Source organism: Condylura cristata, unplaced genomic scaffold (genome assembly GCF_000260355.1).
Source record: "Condylura cristata isolate star-nosed mole 26May11 unplaced genomic scaffold, ConCri1.0 scaffold00011, whole genome shotgun sequence".
NCBI lineage: Eukaryota > Metazoa > Chordata > Mammalia > Eulipotyphla > Talpidae > Condylura > Condylura cristata.
This window is the reverse complement of record NW_004567112.1, coordinates 2,866,649-2,871,668: the sequence shown is the minus strand read 5'-3', so window position 1 is coordinate 2,871,668 and position 5,020 is coordinate 2,866,649. Positions and strand designations below refer to the sequence as shown.

The following is a 5,020-nucleotide window of genomic DNA, read 5'->3' as shown; positions in this document are numbered from 1 at the left end:
ATGCCCGTGTGTCTCTGCAAACGTCTTTCGTAAACTGTCCGTGTCCAGATGAACAGGAAACTGCCAAAATTTCTCAAGATGCAGGACCCCATTTATCTGCACCCCAACATCTGAACCCCATCAGAGAGGGGTAATGAGACCCATTCTAAGGCAAAAGGAACGCAGGGTAGAGGTGAAGGCTCAGATGACAGCAACTACAGACGGTAGCCCACTCAGTCAGACCCAAAACTTCAAGACCATTGTAAACCGGGGCCTCCCTGGTGGCGCAGGGGTTAAGCCTCAGTGCCATGAAGCTACCACCAGCCACACGGCCTGAGCTTGACCTGAGTTCGATCCCCAGCAAGGGAGCTGACCCACAATGTACAGCAGACCTCTCCTTCTTTGCCTGCTGCTCCCCTCAACGCTGCATTTCAGTCAGTCCCCCTATTCTGCTCCCCACTGTCTATGTGAACCCTCTCCCCCTTCCTCCTGCCCTTGCACCTCTGTCCTATACCACAGTTCTTATATGCAGAAGTGAATAAAAAGTAAACCTTTAAAAAAATAAACCGAAGTGAAAGGCAAAAACCCTAGGGGAAAAAACACTTTGTGATTTATAGCAAGTAGCTTTGGGAGAACTTTACAGTAAATCCAACAGGTGGAACTAGCAGTGAGGCGGCTGCCACAGCCAGCACTTCCCCCAGTGCTTTTTGGGGCTGTGCATCCGGCTGCACATGGACAGTGTAGGCTGAGCTCAGGAGGACGCTAAGAACAAAAAGGAAATGGAAAACCACGCATAACGAATCACATTTGGAGAGAAAAGTGTCTTTATGGATAAATTCAAGATTAGCAGAAATTTGCCAGAACTAGGCAGACTGAGTATGTCCCACACATGTACTTTAAAAAAAAAAAAAGATTTATTTATTTATTTATACAGAATTGGGGTATAGGCCAAGGATGAGGAGGGTGACAGGCTTCCCCAGAGACAGAGTGGGGAGCAGACCAGGCCGATGTACTGAGATACACTGCTGAGGGGAGCAGTGGGCAGGCCAGGAGAGGTCTGCCGCGCCCTGTGGATCTCCTCCTGGATCTCCTCCGGGGCAGGCGGGGATCAAACTCATGCGGAAGTGGCTTAAGCTTCTTAGTGCTGTGCTTTAACCCGCTGCGCCACCAGGAAGGGCCCATGTGTACTTTTTTAAAGACGAATTCACTCGTGTTTCAACCTAACGCTACCCACTACAGGCCCAAGCATGCAGACACCGCCCCCAGCCCACCCCCTGCACTCAGCTGCCAAATGAGCAGAAATGGGCAGAACATCCTCCCCAGTGGGTGGCTGCCCCTTCCACTTGGCCCACCCCGCAAATGCAGTGTGTTTAGAATTCGAAAGTATCCAGCCCACCCAGCATCCTGGCTTGCCAGGCTCACCCGCAGGCCTTCCTCGCCACACTTCAGACCAGAACACAGAACTGCAAGCTGAGACCCAGGGACAGTTCACTTCAGTTTCCGAGACACCAAGCACTCCTGAAATATACGCAAAAGTGTATGCATGAGTATGTGTTTCTAAGAAGGTCCTCAAGCTGAAACTTATGCAAGATTCACTAGATTGGGGAAGTGCCCCAAAGAATTTCCCCAAAGCATTACTGCTCGGTTCAAAACATGGTTTCTACTTATTTTCTGGGCTTTTTACACCTGCTTCGTGAGAATGCTCCCGTGGCCAGCTCGAGAGGGAAATGAACAATGACTTTTATCTTGACTGAATGATCAAGGAGGCACAGTGCCAGGCACTCTCTACGCTGGAGACACCTTTCCAGAAGAAAAGTGACAGCAGCTTTCCAAGTGCACTCTTCAGCCAGCACACGCCCTCTCCTGTTAGTGGCTTAAGGGAATAATCAGAAAGAAAGATAAAATCTTGCCCTTTGGGACAACATGGATGGGCCTTACTGGGAGTAACCAAAGTAAAGCAAATTAGAGGGAGGAAGCCGCCAGTTAAGATTTCACTTTCAACACACAAAACAAAAATGCTCAGACTCTGACAACAGAATTCTGGGCCGGAGGCAGGTCAGGCAGAGTGGCGACTGGCTGGTGCTGGGGAACTCTGGGTGGTAGGGGCGTCGCACGAGCAGGTGCTGAGTGGGACAGTCCACCTGACACCTACAGTGCTGTAGACAAACACGAGATTAAAAAAAAACAACAAAAAAACAGGCGCTATAGCAGCAGCAACTGTGTGAGCATGTGTCCTTAGCGTTTGCTGCTACTTTTCTTTCAACAGATATTAGTTGAAAGGCAGCTACATTCAGGGCAGTAAATGCAGATTTCTCTTTAAAAACCAGAAAATCAGGCCCTCCCTGGTGGCGCAAAGGGTTAAGCACAGCACTAAGAAGCTAAGGCCACTTCCCCATGAGTTCCATCCCCACCGATCCCTGCCACCTAACACTGCCACCAGATCCCTGGGATCCCTGCCGCCAGCCTGCTCCAGAGGTGACCCACAGAGCACGGCAGACCTCTCCTGACCTGCCCACTGCTCCCCTAGAAGTGTACTTCGTCAAGTCGACCTGTTCTGCTCCCCACTCTGTCTCTGGGGAATCCTGTCACTGCCCCTACACCTCTGGCCTGTGACCCAGTTCTATATGTACAAATAAATAAGTCTTAAAAAAAAAAAAAAAACAGAAAATCAGCAACATGGAGTTAACATGTAAGATGACACAAAGAGAATGGACTGGCAGCACAGATGTGGCAACTACAGCCATATGATCAGTTTTAATGATACAGGTGTATCAGGGTGTTTAAGGGAGAAAATAAAATTACACACAATGTTCAATTGCAAAATAGAGACTGTTTACATGGGGGGGCGGGGGGCTCAGAGAGTTTGTCTTTCTAGGGTGCTTTCCACATTTTCCCTGTAAGTTCATGTGCTTCAGGGGTCTGGGGATCAAACCCAAAACTAAAAACTACTCTCTATGATGGTCTTGCTATCAAGGTCTACAACTCTGGCTTCACTAGTATCAGGCCCAGGGGCACTAATCAAAAAAGAAAAATGAAAAAAAAAATTAAACTATCCTCATACAACATTACAAGTGAATCTGTAACATTCACATGTAATGTGAATGTAACAAGATCCATTCCTCTGCCCAGTTCCGGAAATTTTATTAAAGAATGTCAAGTTAATGAAAAACCATTACTAATGCTCTCTCTCTGAAGGTTTTTAAAGAGGAGCTCCAGCACTTTCTTTCAGCTGGGAAAAGCCCTTAGACCCATCACAACCCACCAGATGCACTGTCTATTCCCATAAAGAACCTTCTGTGTGCAAGTTACTGTGATTGGCACAGCACGAGAAATATTAGAGCAGAATTAAGATGGGCTTAAAATAGCCAACATCGATAATGCCCTCTTCCAAAGGGGCTGGGAAAAGCAGCGTAAGTGGAAAATCCATGGTTGGAGGCCAGGATTTAAATTTACCTGGAGTACATCAGAGCATCATCAGGTCTGCCTCTCCCAGCTGCCCCTCTAGAGTCCTGCTGGGCTAGAAACCAGGTCTTCAAGCCTGCACCCATAGAGCCTGGATGCTGGCTGTGTGCAGAACCCGGGCGGCAGGTGATGCCAGAGACACCTGAAGCCCTGCAGGTCTCTGGGTGGAAAAGGAGGTGAGCCGCCACACCGGAGCCCCGAGTCTAGAACTGGCTCAGATTCAGAAGCTCCTGAGGAACCTTTCTATCCAGAGTTCAGTAGGTTTCAAACAGAGTCAAAATAACACGCACAATGTGACCACTCCAGGCTGCCAGCCACTGAACCCTGCCCACACGCAGTCCTGGACAGCAAAAATGTGACACTGTCCTCAGTAACCCACGTAAATAATTAGCAAAATCCTTCTCCGAGCAATGCTCTACACTAGAGCATGCCCTAAGTGGAATTCCCATAAAAGGCAGTAGTGTGAAGGGTTAATTCGGTATACACTATGAAGTACTACTTTTTAAACCACTGTAAAAGTGTTTTCATTACTTAAAATATCCCACTTGAGTAAATTTGGTTTCACTCTATTTGTCAAATATTTACTTTTCTTGAGGTAACCACTACATTCCAAAAGTTTTGCCAACATAAGTATTTTTTTTGTTATTTTTTGTGCTTTTTTTTTATGTAACCTGGTAAAACACAAGTGCGTCATTGGCAAACACTCCAAGTACTACTATTGAAAAAGGATTGGCCCAACGAGGCCACATCCATACACACCTCCAGGGTCTGGTCCATTCATCATTCTTTTATCCGAAGTTTGGTAAGAGCATAAAAAATGCACACAAGGAGGACCTCCCTGGAGCCTAGGGGCTGAGTCTCAGAAATACCACCAAGAATGCCTGAGCAAAGGCCTGCCCAGGGAGTGACCACACCTCTCCTGTCTCCCCTGCTTCTCCCCTCAGTGGATTTCAGTAGATCTGTTTGTCCTGATCCCCACTCTGTCTCTGGTGAATCCTCTCACCACCCCCCATCTCTGGCCTACCCCCCAGTTCTTGTGTGCATAAAGAAAAAAATATGCACACAAGAATAAAGGCACACTGGAGAAAACACACATTAGGCTCTCTGAGGGGGTAAAGTATGTTTTTTAAAGACTTTTACTATTTAAAGTTATACTGGGTTTGGGGAGAGGGGCACAAAGCTGTCCTGCAAAACTGTAAACCCAAAATTAAGTTTATTTTAAATCTTATGTCTCCTAAGAGTTTACTTCCATACTTGCACCTTTTTCCGTCAGGAACTAGATTCTCTGCAGGTAGATCCAGGGTAATGAATCAAAGTCTATTGCTTATTTCAATCGGGCAAGATCAAGAATTTGGATACAAAGCTAAATATAAGTGAGTTACAGGTACAAAATGAGAGGATTCGCGTTTTTGCAGAGACTTACTCTCCCACTCCCAAAGGGGAGACTCAGAACTGAGAAACTGTAGCTTGGTGATCTGCAAGGCAAAGCCACTTCATTTCCCCCCTTCATTTCTCACCCTAATTTGTCACCCGGTAGAACACTTGGGAAGATCAGACAAACTGACAGAGATGAGACCGC

At 47.0% G+C, this 5,020-nt stretch overlaps 1 protein-coding gene across 2 annotated transcripts in view; it reads right to left on the bottom strand.

The window, feature by feature from the left end:
- Nucleotides 1-5,020, bottom strand: part of OAT (ornithine aminotransferase) — an 18,132-nt gene that overhangs the window by 11,873 nt on the left and 1,239 nt on the right. The window contains exon 2 of one of the 2 annotated variants that reach the window (XM_012723890.1): nucleotides 1,402-1,497. The exons of the other annotated variant lie outside the window; for it this stretch is intronic. The gene's annotated coding sequence lies outside the window, so the exon portion shown is untranslated. The remainder of the gene's footprint in view (nucleotides 1-1,401; nucleotides 1,498-5,020) is intronic. 2 annotated transcript variants of the gene reach the window in all.